General features: G+C 44.1%; 1 protein-coding gene across 1 annotated transcript in view; it reads right to left on the minus strand.

The window, feature by feature from the left end:
* The window catches only part of LOC311107475 (ras-GEF domain-containing family member 1C-like), a 51222-nt gene extending 45083 nt beyond the window's left edge, over window positions 1-6139 (minus strand). Inside the window, exon 1 of the mRNA XM_084149971.1 lies at window positions 5518-6139. The gene's annotated coding sequence lies outside the window, so the exon portion shown is untranslated. The remainder of the gene's footprint in view (window positions 1-5517) is intronic.
* Window positions 6140-17907: the final 11768 nt, after the last annotated feature.

Genomic DNA, 17907 nt, shown 5'->3' on the forward strand with positions numbered 1-17907 from the left:
GGCAATCTAAAAATCACACCTGAAAGCAGATAAAAAGGAGAGAAGTTGACTCAGTCTTTGCATTGTGTTTCTGTGTGTGCCACACTAAGCATGGAGAACAGAAAGAGGAAAAGAGAACTGTCTGAGGACTTGAGAACCAAAATTGTGGAAAAATATCAACAATCTCAAGGTTACAAGTCCATCTCCAGAGATCTAGATGTTCCTTTGTCCACAGTGCGCAACATGATCAAGAAGTTTGCAACCCATGGCACTGTAGCTAATCTCCCTGGACGTGGACGGAAGAGAAAAATTGATGAAAGGTTGCAACGCAGGATAGTCCGGATGGTGGATAAGCAGCCCCAAACAAGTTCCAAAGAAATTCAAGCTGTCCTGCAGGCTCAGGGTGCATCAGTGTCAGCGCGAACTATACGTCGAAATTTGAATGAAATGAAACGCTATGGCAGGAGACCCAGGAGGACCCCACTGCTGACACAGAGACATAAAAAAGCAAGACTACAGTTTGCCAAAATGTACATGAGTAAGCCAAATTCCTTCTGGGAGAACGTCTTATGGACAGATGAGACCAAGATAGAGCTTTTTGGTAAAGCACATCGTTCTACTGTTTACCGAAAATGTAATGAAGCCTTCAAAGAAAAGAACACAGTACCTACAGTCAAATATGGTGGAGGTTCAAAGATGTTTTGGGGTTGTTTTGCTGCCTCTGGCACTGGGTGCCTTGACTGTGTGCAAGGCATCATGAAATCTGAGGATTACCAAAGGATTTTGGGTCGCAATGTAGGGCCCAGTGTCAGAAAGCTGGGTTTGCGTCCGAGATCATGGGTCTTCCAGCAGGACAATGACCCCAAACATACTTCAAAAAGCACCCAGAAATGGATGGCAACAAAGCGCTGGAGAGTTCTGAAGTGGCCAGCAATGAGTCCAGATCTTAATCCCATTGAACACCTGTGGAGAGATCTTAAAATTGCTGTTGGGAAAAGGCACCCATCCAATATGAGAGACCTGGAGCAGTTTGCAAAAGAAGAGTGGTCCAAAATTCCGGGTGAGAGGTGTAAGAAGCTTATTGATGGTTATAGGAAGCGACTGATTTCAGTTATTTTTTCCAAAGGGTGTGCAACTAAATATTAAGTTAAGGGTGCCAATCATTTTGTCCGGCCCATTTTTTGAGTTTTGTGTGAAATTATGTCAAATTTGCTTTTTTCCTGTTTTTTTGTGTTATTCCAATACACACAAAGGAAATAAACATGTGCATAGCAAAACATGTGTAATTTCAATACTTTTCTGTGAGAAATACTTCATTTTCTGGAAAAATTTCAGGGGTGCCAACAATTTTGGCCATGACTGTATATAGATATGCATCTGTTGGTCACAGATACCTTTAAAAAAAAGTAGGGGCGTGGATCAGAAAACCAGTCAGTTTCTGGTGTGACCACGATCAGGCTGTTGATTGTGGCCTGTGGAATGTTGTCCCACTCCTCTTTAATGGCTGTGCGAAGTTGCTGGATATTGGTGGGAACTGGAACACGCTGTCGTACACTTCGATCCAGAGCATCCCAAACATGCTCAATGGGTGACATGTCTAGTGAGTATTTCAGGCCATGGAAAAACTGGGACATTTTCAGCTTCCAGGAATTGTGTACAGATCCTTGCAACATCGGGTAGTCCATTATCATGCTGAAACATGAGGTAATGGCGGCGGATGAATGGCACGACAATGGGCCTTGGGATCTCGTCACGGTATTACTGTTTATTCAAATTGCCATCGATAAAAGGCAATTGTGTTCGTTGTCCGTAGCTTATGTCTGCCCATGCCATAACCCCACCACCACCATGTGGCACTTTGTTCACAACATTGACATCAGCAAACCGCTCGCCCACACAACGCCAGACACGTAGTCTTCGGTTGTGAGGCCGGATGGACATACTGCCACATTTTCTAAAATGATGTTGGAGGCGGCTTATGGTAGAGAAATTAACATTCAATTCCCTGGCAACAGCTCTGGTGGACATTCCTGCAGTCAGCATGCCAATTGCACGCGCCCTCAAAACTTAAGACATCTGTAGCATTCTGCTGTGTGACAACACCTCACATTTTAGAGTGGCCTTTTATAGTCCCCAGGACAAGGTGCACCTGTGTAATGATCATGCTGCCACACCTGTCAAGTGGATGGATTCTCTTGGCAAAGGAGAAATGCTCACAAAATGGGATGTAAACAAATTTGCGCACAAGATTTGAGAGAAATAAGCTTTTTGTGCATATGGAAATGTTTTGGGATCTTTTATTTCAGCTCATGAAACATGTGACCAACACTTTACATGTTGCGTTTATATTTTTGTTCACTGCATTCGGAAAGTATTCAGACCGCTTGACTTTTTCAGCATTTTGTTACATTACTGCTTTTTCTAAAATGGATTTAAATGTTTTTTCCCCCCCTGATCAATCTACACACAATACCCCATAATGACAAAGCAAAAACAGGTTTTTAGAATTTTTTGCAAATATATATATATATATATATATATATATATATATATGAAATATCACATTTACGTAAGTATTCAGACCCTTTACTCAGTACTTTGTTGAAGCACCTTCGCCAGCGTTTACAGCCTTGATTCTTCTTGGGTATGACGCTACAAGCTTGGCACACCTGTATTTGGGGAGTTTCTCCCATTCTTCTCTGCAGATCCTCTCAAGCTCTGTCAGGTTGGATGGGGAGCATCGCTGCACAGCTATTTTCAGGTCTCTCCAGAGATGTTCGATCGGGTTCAAGTCCAGTCTCTGACTGGGCCACTCAAGGATATTCAGAGACTTGTCCCGAAGCCACTCCTGTGTTGTCATGGATGTGTGCTTAGGGTCGTTGTCCTGTTGGAACATGAACCTTCGCCCCAGTCTGAGGTCCTGAGCGCTCTGGAGCAGGTTTTCATCAAGGATCTCTCTGTACTTTGCTCCGTTCATCTTTGACTCGATCCTGACTAGTCTCCCAGTCCCTGCCGCTGAAAAACATTCCCACAGCATGATGCTGCCACCACCATTCTTCACCGTAGGATGGTGCCAGGTTTCCTCCAGACGTGACGCTTGGCATTCAGGCCAAATAGTTCGATCTTGATTTCATTAGACCAGAGAATATTGTTTCTCATGGTCTGAGATTCCTTTAGGTGCATTTTGGCAAACTCTAAGCGGGCTGTCATGTGCCTTTTACTGAGGAGTGGTTTCCGTCTGGCCACTCTACCATAAAGGCCTGATTGGTGGAGTACTGCAGAGATGGTTGTCCTTCTGGAAGGTTCTCCCATCTCCACAGAGGAACTCTGGAGCTCTGTCAGAGTGACCATCGGATTCTTGGTCACCTCCCTGACCAAGGCCCTTCTCCCCCGATTGCTCAGTTTGGCCGGACGGCCAGATCTAGGAAGAGTCTTGGTGGTTCCAGACTTCTTCTATTTAAGAATGATGGAGGCCACTGTGTTCTTGGGGACCTTCAATGCTGAAGAAATGTTTTGCACCCTTCCCCAGATCTGTGCCTCGACACAATCCTGTCTTGGAGCTCTATGGACAATTCCTTCGACCTCATGGCTTGGTTTTTGGTCTGCACTGTCAACTGTGGAACCTTATATAGACAGGTGTGTGCCTTTCCAAATCATGTCCAATCAATTGAATTTACCACAGGTGGACTCCAATCAAGTTGCAGAAACATCTCAAGGATGATCAATGGAAACAGGATGCACCTGAGCTCAATTTCGAGTCTCAAATCAAAGGGTCTAAATACTTATGTAAATAAGGTATTTCTGTTTTTCATTTTTTATATAGAGCACCAGTCAAAGGTTTGGACACACCTACTCATTCAAGGGTTTTCTTTATTTTTACTATTTTCTACATTGTAGAATAATAGTGAAGACATCAAAATTATGAAATAACACATATGGAATCAAGTAATAACCAAAAAAAGTGTTAAACAAATCTAAATATATTTTATATTTGAGATTCTTCAAAGTAGCCACCCTTTGCCTTGATGACAGCTTTGCACACTCTTTGCATTCTCTCAACCAGCTTCATGAGGTAGTCACCTGGAATGCTTTTCCAACAGTCTTGAAGGAGTTCCCACATATGCTGAGCAATTGTTGGCTGCTTTTCCTTCACTCTGCGGTGCAACTCATCCCAAACCATCTCAATTGTGTTGAGGTCGGGTGATTGTGGAGGCCAGGTCATCTGATGGGCACAGTTATCCCTCTCGCTTCGACTCTTCCTCTCTGGTGTGACTCATACATTTATGTGAATTACTAAAGCTCCTGCCTTGGGCCAATCATTGTAATTTTGTAAATGCCGGATCTCTATGGCGAGACGCATCATTCACCCTAGTTTCGTCAAAATCGGGCCAGTGCTGTATGAGATATCGCATGTGACTGTATGAACTAATGGACGGACGAACAGACGGACGGACGGAGTCCGATCCATAGTCCCCTCCCCAATTTCATTGTGGGGGACAATAACGAAAGAAAAACCTCAATGTAGCCACTATAACTCTAACAAAATAATCATGTCAGTCCAGGAACTGGCACTTAGCCTACTACTAGTGCATTTCCAGGCTGTGAAACAAGAGAGAGAACAACAGCAACACCCTGTTTGGGGAAGCAGTCCTGTTCTGAGTTTACATTTCCCATGTGGTTAATGATTACACAGATAGGCAAGATAAGAAAGGTACGTTTAGCCGACAAGCCATGTAGTTTAAATTGAATTCATTTAAATTATTTAGGATAGCTGTGTATTCCTGACTGCGACACAGAAGCTTGGTTGCTTTCATGCCTGTGTCACCTGCCTGCCTCTCTCTCTCTCTCTCTCTCTCTCTCTCTATTAGTATGGTGCGCACGTTGGCGTTGGGTTAGATTAGCAAATGACAGCTGACTAAATTCGGCACAATAAAGCCCCTAAAATCCCCCTAGTAGCCTTGTTTGTTACGCATTTAAGTCTGTACCAAGGCTTTTTCTGTGTTCTGGCCTTATAGCCCTACTGGTTCTGGCTAAAACACACCGCTGACTCACTATCAGGGGTTTTTGATGCCCACATCGTAGTATAGCCAACGTGACGGTGTAGCCTACCTCCAATGGGATGCTGCTTAGAATGATATCCCCTTTGGTAAACTTTTTACAGAACTCTGCAGAAAATACAGTTGTGTAGGTCTGTAGGTTATATAATACATAATTTGCATAATACTACAAAGTACCATTTTATGACGATAGGCTTGTGTGTAGAGATGGACAATATAGATTAGCCTACAACCAACAATGAAAAGTGGATTTAAGCTTCTGTCAATTAAAAAAAAAACAATATGACAGCATGTTGACGTTTTTATGCTCCATCGATGATTGGATAAACATAAAGATTGAAATATGGCAAAAGCTATTTTTTTGCAGGTGAAGTCATTATCAAACACACGCACACGCGCAATGAGGCACAGACGCACGTGGGCGTGAGTGAAATTTCAATAGATTATTCTGTTTATGGTGTAGTAACCTCGCTTCACTTACCAATACTAGACACTCTTCCCCATCTTTCTTCTTGGTGAGTATTACGTTTATTAGCCTATATCAATTCAACAGTTCTGCTAATCCAAAGATCCGTGGGAAAAATATATATTATCCAAAAATCCAATCACAAAAGTAAGGTCCAAGAAAGCCACAATCGAATGATGTTAGGGTCTACTTTGGGCTATGTTTTGGTTTACAGTACCACTTCAATTCGTATAGCCATTCACTTGTGTTGATCTTCTAAAACACACTTATTCTTGAGCAACTTCCCGAACCTTCCCACAAAAATACGCGTAAAATACAGTCCAACTGAACCATTCAGGAGTTCCTCGATTCGCAGACAGACCCTTCACGATTCAGTTAGTGGCTTCAACGCGCAATAAAGGTGTGGTAATGTACGGGCCCGGTTTCGAACAGATCACGGCTGTCCAGTCGGTGTCCACGGCCAGCCAAAATGAGAGTGAGAGGCTACAACGTGGATTGACAGCACATCAGACGTCCTCAGAGAGCTGGAAGAGAGAAGGAACTAACGACGATGAATAGAGAAATACAATATCCTCAGCAAGTAAGTCGCCCGCAAGTCTCTCTCTCTCTCTCTCTCGCTCTCTTTCTCTTTCAATACACACACCCACATGCTCCAGTCCTCATCCCCGCCTCTCTTTACAGTAGCCTATGCAGCCTCCAGCAATTTCTTTCATCCGCTTGATATTGTGTATTATGCAATTGAATAGGTCAAATTCAAGATTTTTTAATTTAAATGTATCATAATACATTTATAAAAAAGCATTCACTTTAAGATTAGTTTGCCATTGTATTTGTGTACAATAATTTTAATAAATTAATGACACAATTAATATTCACGTTAATTATTTACTGATTTGACAAATATTCACTGTTGTCAAATTTAGTTTATGAGTGTGTTGATATTGCCACTGAGTCAGTAGAAAACACCACGCAGTAACAAAGAGGAAAGGATTCAATAGGGGGCATTGTTTCTCTCTGATAAGTCACGTAAAATGAGCATCCACATCTAGCCTATTGAAGAGAGTGAGAGCAAGAAAAGGAATACTACTATTTCAATATCTTCTGTTTCAGGCTTATCTTTGAGTTCAGACTACAAATCAACAAGCTTACCCTAACAGTTCTCTCCAGACTAATTTTCTAATATATAATAAGATGGCCTCTCCTAATCCTCATCGACTCCCATGTGAATGGAAGAGCAGAGCAGGGCTCTGTGCAATGAATTAATACATAGCTCTCTACCCATGACCCCTCAGAGAAGCCAACTATGCTAGCTCCTCAATATTTTAATAGGCCTTTGACATTTAAAGATGCTGCCCAAAAAAAAAAAAAAAAGTTAATTAATAACATTAACTCAATTAAGGATGACAATGGTATGATGGTTAAAACCGCTCTCCTGTGCCAGGGCTTGGGGTTGGTTGTAATGGTATTGTTGGATGTTGTCATAGAGAGCAATTGTAATGGTGTCTTTTTGTAGGCACTACAGTGCATTCGGAAAGTATTCAGACCCCTTTACTTTTTCTACATTTTGTTACGTTACAGCCTTATTCTAAAATTGATTCAATAGTTTACCCCCCCCCCCTCATCAATCTACACACAATACTCCATAATGATGAAGCCATTTTCTGTAGCCTGTCAACTATGCCTTGTGTCTATCCCTGTTCTCTCCTCTCCGCACAGGCTATACAAACGCCTCACACCGTGTGGCTGCTGCCTCTCTAACCTGGTGGTCCCTGCACGCATGACCCACGTGGAGTTCCAGGTCTCCGGCAGCCTCTGGAACTGCCGTTCTGCGGCCAACAAGGCAGAGTTCATCTCAGCCTATGCTACCCTCCAGTCCCTCGACTTCTTGGCGCTGACGGAAACATGGATTACCACTGAAAACACTGCTACTCCTACTGCTCTCTCCTCGTCTGACCATGTGTTCTCGCATACCCCGAGAGCATCTGGTCAGCGGGGTGGTGGCACAGGAATCCTCATCTCTCCCAAGTGGACATTCTCTCTTTTTCCCCTGACCCATCTGTTTATCTCCTCATTTGAATTCCACGCTGTCACAGTCACTAGCCCATTCAAGCTTAACATCCTTGTCATTTATCGCCCTCCAGGTTCCCTTGGAGAGTTCATCAATGAGCTTGACACCTTGATAAGTTCCTTTCCTGTGGATGGCTCACCCCTCACAGTTCTGGGTGACTTCAACCTCCCTACGTCTACCTTTGACTAATTTCTCTCTGCCTCCTTCTTTCCACTCCTCTCCTCTTTTGACCTCACCCTCTCACCGTCCCCCCCTACTCAAAAGGCAGGCAATACGCTTGACCTCATCTTTACTAGATGCTGTTCTTCTACTAATCTCACTGCAACTCCCCTCCATGTCTCCGACCACTACTTTGTATCCTTTTCTCTCTCGCTCTCCTCCAACACTACTCACTCTGCCCCTACTCAGATGGTAATGCGCCGTCGCAACCTTCGCTCTCTCTCTCGCTACTCTCTCCTCTTCCATCCTATCATCTCTTCCCTCTGCTCAATCGTTCTCCCTCCAATTTCCTGATTCTGCCTCCTCAACCCTCCTCTCCTCCCTTTCTGCATCCTTTGACTCTCTATGTCCCCTATCCTCCCGGCCGGCTCGGTCCTCCCCTCCTGCTCTGTGGCTTGACGACTCATTGCGAGCTCACAGAACAGGGCTCCGGGCAGCCGAGCGGAAATGGAGGAAAACTAGACTCCCTGCGGACCTGGCATCTTTTCACTTCCTCCTCTCTACATCTGTTTCTGCTGCTAAAGCCTCTTTCTACCACTCTAAATTCCAAGCATCTGCCTCTAACCCTAGGAAGCTATTTGCCACCTTCTCCTCCCTGCTGAATCCTCCTCCCCCTCCCCCCCCTCCCTCTCTGTGGATGACTTCGTCAACCATTTTGAAAAGAAGGTTGACGACATCCGATCCTCGTTTGTTAAGTCAAATGACACTGCTGGTCCTGCTCACACTGCCCTACCCTATGCTTTGACTTATTTCTCCCCTCTCTCTCCAGATGAAACATTGCGACTTGTGACGGCCGGCCGCCCAACAACCTGCCCGCTTGACCCTATCCCCTCCTCTCTTCTCCAGACCATCTCCGGTGACCTTCTCCCTTACCTCACCTCACTCATCAACTCATCCTTGACCGCTGGCTATGTCCCTTCCGTCTTCAAGAGAGCGAGAGTTGCACCCCTTCTCAAAAAACCTACACTCCACTACAGACCAGTATCCCTTCTTTCTTTTCTCTTCAAAACTCTTGAGCGTGCCGTCTTTAGCCAACTCTCTTGCTATCTCTCTCCGAATGACCTTCTTGATCCAAACCAGTCAGGTTTCAAGACTGGTCATTCAACTGAGACTGCTCTTCTCTGTGTCACGGAGGCTCTCCGCACTGCTAAAGCTAACTCTCTCTCCTCTGCTCTTGTCCTTCTAGACCTGTCTGCTGCCTTTGATACTGTGAACCATCAGATCCTCCTCTCCACCCTCTCCGAGTTGGGCATCTCTGGCGCGGCTCACTCTTGGATTGCGTGCTACCTGACCGGTCGCTCCTACCAAGTGGCGTGGTGAGAATCTGTCTCCGCACCACGTGCTCTCACCACTGGTGTCCCCCAGGGCTCAGTTCTAGGCCCTCTCCTATTCTCCTATTCCTTCCGGAGACATTTGAAACCCCACCTCTTTAAGGAATACCTGGGATAGGATAAAGTAATCCTTCTACCCCCCCTTACCCCACCCCAAAGAAAGAAAATAAAAACATATTGTGAAGTGGTTATCCCACTGGCTATAAGGTGAATGCACCAATTTGTAAGTCGCTCTGGATAAGAGCGTCAGCTAAACGACGTAAATGTAAATGTAAATGAAGCAAAAACCTGTTTTCAAATTTTTTTTGCAAAATTATTACAAATAAAAAACTGATATCACATGACTTCAGTATTCTGACTGTTTACTCAGTAGTTTGTTTAAGCACCTTTGGCAGTGATTACAACCTGGTGCCAAACCTGGTGCCAGGTTTCCTCAAGACGTGACGCTTGGTATTCAGGCAAAAGAGTTCAATCTTGTTTTCATCAGAGCAGAGAATCTTGATTCTCGTGGTCTGAATGTTTTTAGGTGCCTTTTGGCAAACTCCAAGCGGGCTGTCATGTGCCTTTTACTGAGGAATGGCTTCCATCTGGCCACTCTACCATAAAGGCCTGATTGGTGGAGTGCTGCAGAGATGGTTGTCCTTCTGGAAGGATCTCCCATCTCCACAGAGGAATTCTGGAGCTCTGTCAGAGTGACCATCGGGTTCTTGGTCACCTCCTTGACCAAGGCCCTTCGCCCACGATTGCTCAGTTTGGCCGGGGGCGGCCAGCTCTTGGAAGAGTCTTGGTAGTTCCAAACTTCTTCCATTGAAGAATGATGGAGGCCACTGTGTTCTTGGGGACCTTCAATGCTGGATAATCTTTTGGGTACCGTTCTCCAGATCTGTGCCTCGACACAATCCTGTCTCTAAATTTGCACAAAAAAGTCTAAAATCCTGTTTTCGCTTTGTCATTATGGGGTATTGTGTGTAGATTGATGAGGAATTTTTTTTATTGAATCCATTTTAGAATAAGGCTGTAACGTAAAAAAAAAATTCGGGTTCGTTGTACAAAGCCTATGGGGAAATTAATGGAATCTTTGTAGGGTTTTTGGATAAACACCGAAAATAAGGCTGTGGTAAACACAAGCTTAGGAGATTTTATACGATTTGTTCTATGAGATAATCTTCATCAGCTAAGGTCACTTTTTGTGAATTTTGAGGCATTTATGTAATTACAAAAAACACAAAGCTTATAAAGGCTTCATAATTCATATAGGTTATGTTAACTGACTGATACTATCTCACAGAACTTAACATAAAATATATCCTAAGCCTGTGTTTGTATTTCTTATTGTTGTAATGTTTACCCCCTTTTTTGTGATTACGATCTTGTCTCATCGCTGCAACTCCCCAACGGGCTCGGGAGAGGTGAAAGTCGAGTCATACGTCATCCGAAATATGACCTGCCAAGCCGCACTTCTTAACACCCGCTCAACCCGGAAGCCAGCTGCACCAATGTGTCGGAGGCTCTGTCGTTGCCGGCCGCGACCGGGAGACCCATGGGGCGGCGCACAATTGGCCCAGCGTCGTCCAGTGCAGGGGAGGGAATGGCCGGCAGGGATGTAGCTCAGTTGGTAGAGCATGGCGTTTGCAACGCCAGGGTTGTGGGTTCGATTCCCACGGGGGGCCAGTATGAAAAATGATGTATGCACTCACTAACTGTAAGTCGCTCTGGATAAGAGCGTCTGCTAAATGACTAAAATGTAAATGTAAAAAAATGAAACACTGTTCAAATGACGACCGTAGTTAGCCTGCAGGCACCCGGCCCGCCACAAGGTGTCGCTAGAGCACGATGAGCCAAAATTAAGCCCCCCTGCCAAACCCTCCCCTAACCCGGACGACACTGGGCCAATTGTGCGCCGCCCTATGGGACTCTTAGTCACGGCCGGTTGTGACACAGCCTGGGATGTAGTGACTTCGCAACACTGCGATGCAGTGCCTTAGACCGCTGCACCACTTGGGATGCCCTTCAGACCTTATTTTTAGCGTTCATCCCAAAACCCTATTCTTTCCCCATCAATTTTCCCCATAGAAATGGTTGAACGAACCAGAGGTAATTAATTTCCGGTTTTTAGGACTTCAAGCTGGCGAGCTCTATTGATGCCATTGGAACCGATTTCAGCAAGGTTGAGACACGCAAGTTGGGGCATGTTTCCAGAAGATGAAGGAGCAGAGGGAGGCACTTTTACTTCTGATTGTTTTCATTTAACCATAAAGAGATCTAGAGAGAGAGAGGAGGATGGAAGGAGGGAGGGAAAGAGGGAACGAGGGAGGGAGGCTCAGAGGAAAATAAAGAAATAAAATAAAATAGAAATTGTCACATGCGCCAAATACAACAGGTGTAGACCTTACCGTTAAATGCTTACTTAACCAACAATGCAGTTTTAAGAAAAATAAGAGTTAAGAAAAATATTTACTAAATAAACTAAAGTAAAAAATAAAAGAGCAACAATAAAATAACAATAACGAGGCTATATACAGGGGGTACCGGTACCGAGTCAATGTGCGGGGGTACAGGTTAGTTAGTAATATGTACATGTACAGTTGAAGTCGGAAGTTTACATACACCTTAGCCAAATACATTTAAACTCAGTTTTTCACAATTCCTGACATTTAATCATAGTAGAAATTCCCTGTCTTAAGTCAGTTAGCATCACCACTTTATTTTAAAGAGGGGAAGGCACAGTCAACTTAGTGTATGTAAACTTCTGACCCACTGGAATTGTGATATAGTGAATTATAAGTGAAATAATCTGTCTGTAAACAATTGTTGGAAAAATTACTTGTGTCATGCACAAAGTACATGTCCTAACCGACTTGCCAAAACTATAGTTTGTTAACAAAAAAATGTGTGGAGTGGTTGAAAAACAAGTTTTAATGACTCCAACCTAAGTGTATGTAAACCTCCGACTTCAACTGTAGGTAGGGGTAAAGTGACTATGCATATGGGGGGGGGGGGGGGGTAGGAGAGAGATTGCTGTTCAGCAGTCTTATGGCTTGGGGGAGAAGAGAAGGAGAGAGATTGTAATTAAAACAATAGATATCCATGAAAAGGTCCTTTGCTGAGTTGTAACGGAAGACACAGGCAGGATGAGAACACGGTCATTGGGTTGAGATGCTCTCTCAGGAGTTTTAAAGCTCTGGACTTCTGGGGCTGTTGGTTGGGCCAGAGGAGTGCGTGTCTGACATCGAAACATTTGAGGACAAAAACAGAGCCACACTCACTCGATTGCTTTTGCACGTGCAATGTGTCTATCTGTCTTTCTGTCTGTCTGTCAAATGTATCTCTCTGTCAGCATTTCAGTAATGGTTGGTGGGGCTTGTTGAAATATGGTGTTTTGATGGTTAGCATGTCTATCACAGTTACAATCCTGTTATTCCTCCCAGAATCAGCATTCTGAACCCAGCTCACTGCCACTTCCCTATCTCAGTGTGTGTGTGTGTGTTTGTGCCTGCGTATGCATGTGTGTGTGTGTGCCTGCGTATGCATGTGTGTGTCTGTCAGTCTCCCTTTCAAAAAGAGAGGCAAAAATGCTGATTACACAACACGACTGTCCCTGCCACAGTCTCCCTCCCTCCCTCTCCCTCTCTCTCTCTCTCTCTCTCTCTGTCTTTCTCTCTCTCCCTCTCTCCCTCTCCTTCACTTTCTTTCCCTCTCTCTCTCTCTTTCACTTTCTTTCTCTATCTCTCTCTCGCTCTCTTTTTTTCACTCTATTTCTTTCTTTCTCCCCTCTCTTGCTCTCGATCTCCCCCTCTCAACGTGACAGGGCTCTAGTCACTCTTTCCAAATAGTGTGTTGAAAATAGCAGAAGAAGGCAGATTCACAGTTGTGTCATTGCTGACGACAGCTCTATTTGACCACATCATCACCCGACAGTGTCACTAGGTTTTCTAAACAGTGTTGATATGTGTGTCAGAAAAAATATTCATATTCAGAGATTTCCGTTTTCAGTCAATTCAAGCTTGACACACAGTATTTTGTACTACAATGTCACGTTGGCATTTATCACATTCATCTAGATCTATACTTGTAAATACGGTGCCATGTACAGTCTTACAGATTGCTCTATGTGTTGTGAATTAGCTTGACATTGTGATAGGAAGTAACTAATTGAATCAGAATGAGTGCTACTTTCACAAACACAACCACCACCACAATCATTTCATTTTACGACCATACAAATGTCACTGCTTTTCTGACAGACAGAACTGCACAACCATTTTACGACCATGCAAATACCACTGCTATTTTGACAAAGGCAACTGCACAACCATTTTACAACCATACAAATACGCATGGATTCCTTTGAGGAAAAGGCCTGGCATTGAATCCATAAGATTATTTTTAGGTGGTCTGAGGCCAGGCATTGAATGTAACATAAAGGGATGAGAGAATTCCAGAGTTTGTCCCAAATGGCACCCTGTTCCCTATATAGCACACTTCTTTTGACCAGAGACGTATAGGCACTATGTTGGGAATAGGGTGCCATTTGCAAAAGTAGTGCGCTATGTAGGGTGACATTTGGGACACAGTCCTAGAGGTTACCTCAGAGAGAGCTTTTCTCCATCACTAAGTCTTCTCCAGGCAGCATAATTCCCGCCTAGTGCTTTCTAAATGGACCCTGACATTCTCACTAGAAATCCCCTCTTCCAAGAGCAGCCAGTTTCTCCTCCTTATTGATGCCCTTGGCCTTGGTTTGACTCCTTCCTTTTGTTGATAATGGGTTGGATTTATAGTTTCAAAGCAGTATACCACTTCTCGTGGTATTTTACTCCATCCTTTACTAATGTGTAGCACCCACTCGTGAGATGCACAGCAACTACTACAGAAAGCTATACAACACCACACTTCCCTACCCTGTCAGACAAGAGAGAGGGCAGAATCCAAGACAGCTTAAGACAACAGATTCTGGGGGGGTCCACATTTGTGAGGACTAGATGTCACATACAGTGGGGGAAAAAAGTATTTAGTCAGCCACCAATTGTGCAAGTTCTCCCACTTAAAAAGATGAGAGAGGCCTGTAATTTTAATCATAGGTACACGTCAACTATGACAGACAAATAGAGAAAAGAAAATCCAGAAAATCACATTGTAGGATTTTTAATGAATTTATTTGAAAATTATGGTGGAAAATAAGTATTTGGTCACCTACAAACAAGCAAGATTTCTGGCTCTCACAGACCTGTAATTCTTCTTTAAGAGGCTCCTCTGTCCTCCACTCGTTACCTGTATTAATGGCACCTGTTTGAACTTGTTATCAGTATAAAAGACACCTGTCCACAACCTCAAACAGTCACACTCCAAACTCCACTATGGCCAAGACCAAAGAGCTGTCAAAGGACACCAGAAACAAAATTGTAGACCTGAACCAGGCTGGGAAGACTGAATTAGCAATAGGTAAGCAGCTTGGTTTGAAGAAATCAACTGTGGGAGCAATTATTAGGAAATGGAAGACATACAAGACCACTGATAATCTCCCTCGATCTGGGGCTCCACGCAAGATCTCACCCCGTGGGGTCAAAATGATCACAAGAACGGTGAGCAAAAATCCCAGAACCACACGGGGGGACCTAGTGAATGACCTGCAGAGAGCTGGGACCAAAGTAACAAAGCCTACCATCAGTAACACACTACACCACCAGGGACTCAAATCCTGCAGTACCAGACGTGTCCCCCTGCTTAAGCCAGTACATGTCCAGGCCCATCTGAAGTTTGCTAGAGTGCATTTGGATGATCCAGAAGAGGATTGGGAGAATGTCATATGGTCAGATGAAACCAAAATAGAACTTTTTGGTCAAAATTCAACTCGTCGTGTTTGGAGGACAAAGAATGCTGAGTTGCATCCAAAGAACACCATTCCTACTGTGAAGCATGGGGGTGGAAACATCATGCTTTGGGGCTGTTTTTCTGCAAAGGGACCAGGACGACTGATCCGTGTAAAGGAAAGAATGAATGGGGCCATGTATCGTGAGATTTTGAGTGAAAACCTCCTTCCATCAGCAAGGGCATTGAATATGAAACGTGGCTGGGTCTTTCAGCATGACAATGATCTCAAATACACCGCCCGGCAACAAAGGAGTGGCTTCGTAAGAAGCATTTCAAGGTCCTGGAGTGGCCTAGCCAGTCTCCAGATCTCAACCCCATAGAAAATCTTTGGAGGGAGTTGAAAGTCTGTGTTGCCCAGCGACAGCCCCAAAACATCACTGCTCTAGAGGAGATCTGCATGGAGGAATGGGCCAAAATCAAATCAAATCAAATCAAAATACCAGCAACGGTGTGTGAAAACCTTGTGAAGACTTACAGAAAACGTTTGACCTGTGTCATTGCCAACAAAGGGTATTTAACAAAGTATTGAGAAACTTTTGTTATTGACCAAATACTTATTTTCCACCATAATTTGCAAATACATTCATTAAAAATCCTACAATATGATTTTCTGGATTTTTTTTCTTCTCATTTTGTCTGTCATAGTTGACGTGTACCTATGATGAAAATTACAGGCCTCTCTCATCTTTTTAAGTGGGAAAACTTGCACAATTGGTGGCTGACTAAATACTTTTTTTCCCCACTGTAGCATTGGTCAACGTAATGGCTGGGAGGTGGTGATGGCAGGGGTACAGGGGTAGAGGCATGGGGCTCAGCTAGGAGGTGTTTGTGCCCCTGCCAGGCTCTCGTCACCCTCCTGGCCTGACCAGTGTTCCAATGTTCCCCCCAAGCGCCTCTCTGTCATCTCCCCTCCGTGGAATCGATGAGTCTGCACCTCTCAGCCCTCAAAGAGAAGAGGGGGAACAAACAGAGAGAGCAGAGGAAAACAAGAGTTCTCTTTGTGGAGAAGAGTGTCTGAAGAGTACAGGCAGTGCAGACAGACCTCTCTCTGGCAGAGAGCTGTAGGCATCAGGCCTTGACCAATGTTCTGTTCACTGGACAGAGAGTAAAGAGTATCGGCTTGTCTGGGAGAGACTCCAAGCTGATCAGAGCATAGAGACAAAAGTGTTGATGGATTTGAGGATTGTCAGAGAGTAGTGTTTTCAGCACTGGGATTTGGGGGAGGATGAGAGAGAGAGAGAGAGAGAGCGAGAGAGAGATTTGCACATTGTTACCACACTGTATATATACATAATATGACATTTGAAATGTCTTTATTCTTTTGAAACTTCTGAGTGTAATGTTTACTGTTAATATTTATTGTTTATTTCACTTTTGCTTACTATCTACTTCACTTGCTTTGGCAATGTTAACATACGTTTCCCATGCCAATAAAGCCCTTAAATTGAATTAGAGAGAGAGAGATCGATAGAGAGAGACTGGACTGGTCAGCTGGCACTGTGTCCTTCTGGTAGAGCATGGCGCTTGTAACGCCAGGGTAGTGGGTTCGATCCCCGGGACCACCCATACGTAAAAATGTATGCACACATGACTGTAAGTCACTTTGGATAAAAGCGTCTGCTAAATGGCATATTATATTATTACAGTGTCTCCTCTGACACACTGACCCACCTCCACACCTTCCACGCCACCTTCACTGAGCCCCTCTACCCCGGGTTTGGAGTCTGGGGTACGGTAAGATTGTGTCAGCTGTCCATCGGAAATGCCTGAGTCCAGTTTTAGGATATTACACAGTATATAATATAAACGTATATAGGACTAATCTCTCACTCTAATACAGCATTAAGAACAGAGCTGCCTCCCTCCCAAATCCTGCTCCTGGCAATGAACACAGATGACAGTCAACTGCTACGATCAGCGGATACTGGGAATTCATTTAGGAGCACAAGTGTGTGTGTGTGTGCGTGTGTGTAGCTTAATGTTCTATATCAACAGAGCAATGAAAGAGAGGAGTATTCTCTCCTGTTTTCACAGACCATTTCCCCTGAGCTGCAGTTTAGCTTTGATAAAAAGGCCTGGTCAAATTGTTGCACAATAAAACAAAACACCAGGCTTTTAATAGAAAGTTGAATGTGAATGCAATGTGTAATGGCAAGTTGCACAGATCCAGCTCTGAACTGATGTTCTATGTTTAGTGTCTACTTCTCTACAGTAAGAAGGCTGCTCCAGTGTCTCTGTTGGCCATTCTGATGGCATGGTCGTGGATGAGCTGAAGAGATTCCAGTGGTACCTGTCTTGGGAAGTGCTGGATGGTTTCTCTCCCATTCCCAAATGCCAACTGCTCAAAATATGTTTTTGTTTTGTTTTCTCAATAGTTTTTCAATGCCATATGAACGTATGTTTATATACACTGAGTTTACAAAACATTAAGAAGATGCTCTTTCCATGACAGACTGACCAGGTGAATCCAGGTGGAAGCTATGATCCCTTATTGATGTCACTTGCAGATGAAGAGGAGGAAACAGGTTAAAGAAGGATGTCTAAGCCTTGAGACAATTGAGACATGGATTGTGTATGAGTGTAATTCAGAGGGTGAATGGGAAAGACGAAAGATTTAAGCGCCTTTGAATAGGGTATGGTAGTACATGCCAGGCCGCAGGGACACCGGTTTGTGTCAAGAACTGCAACGCTGCTGGGTTTTTCACACTCAACAGTTCCCCGTGTGTATCAAGAATGGTCCACCACCCAAAGGACATCCAGCCGACTTGACACAACTGTGGGAAGCATTGGAGTCACCCTGTGGAATGCTTTAAACACCTTGTAGAGTCCATGCCCTGATGAAATTGATGCTGGGGGGATGCAAGTCAATATTAGGAAGATGTTCCTAATGTTTGGTATACTCATATGTGTGCATATATT

The sequence above is a fragment of the Coregonus lavaretus genome (genome assembly GCF_964263955.1).
Source record: "Coregonus lavaretus genome assembly, chromosome: 32".
Taxonomy (NCBI): Eukaryota; Metazoa; Chordata; class Actinopteri; order Salmoniformes; family Salmonidae; genus Coregonus; species Coregonus lavaretus.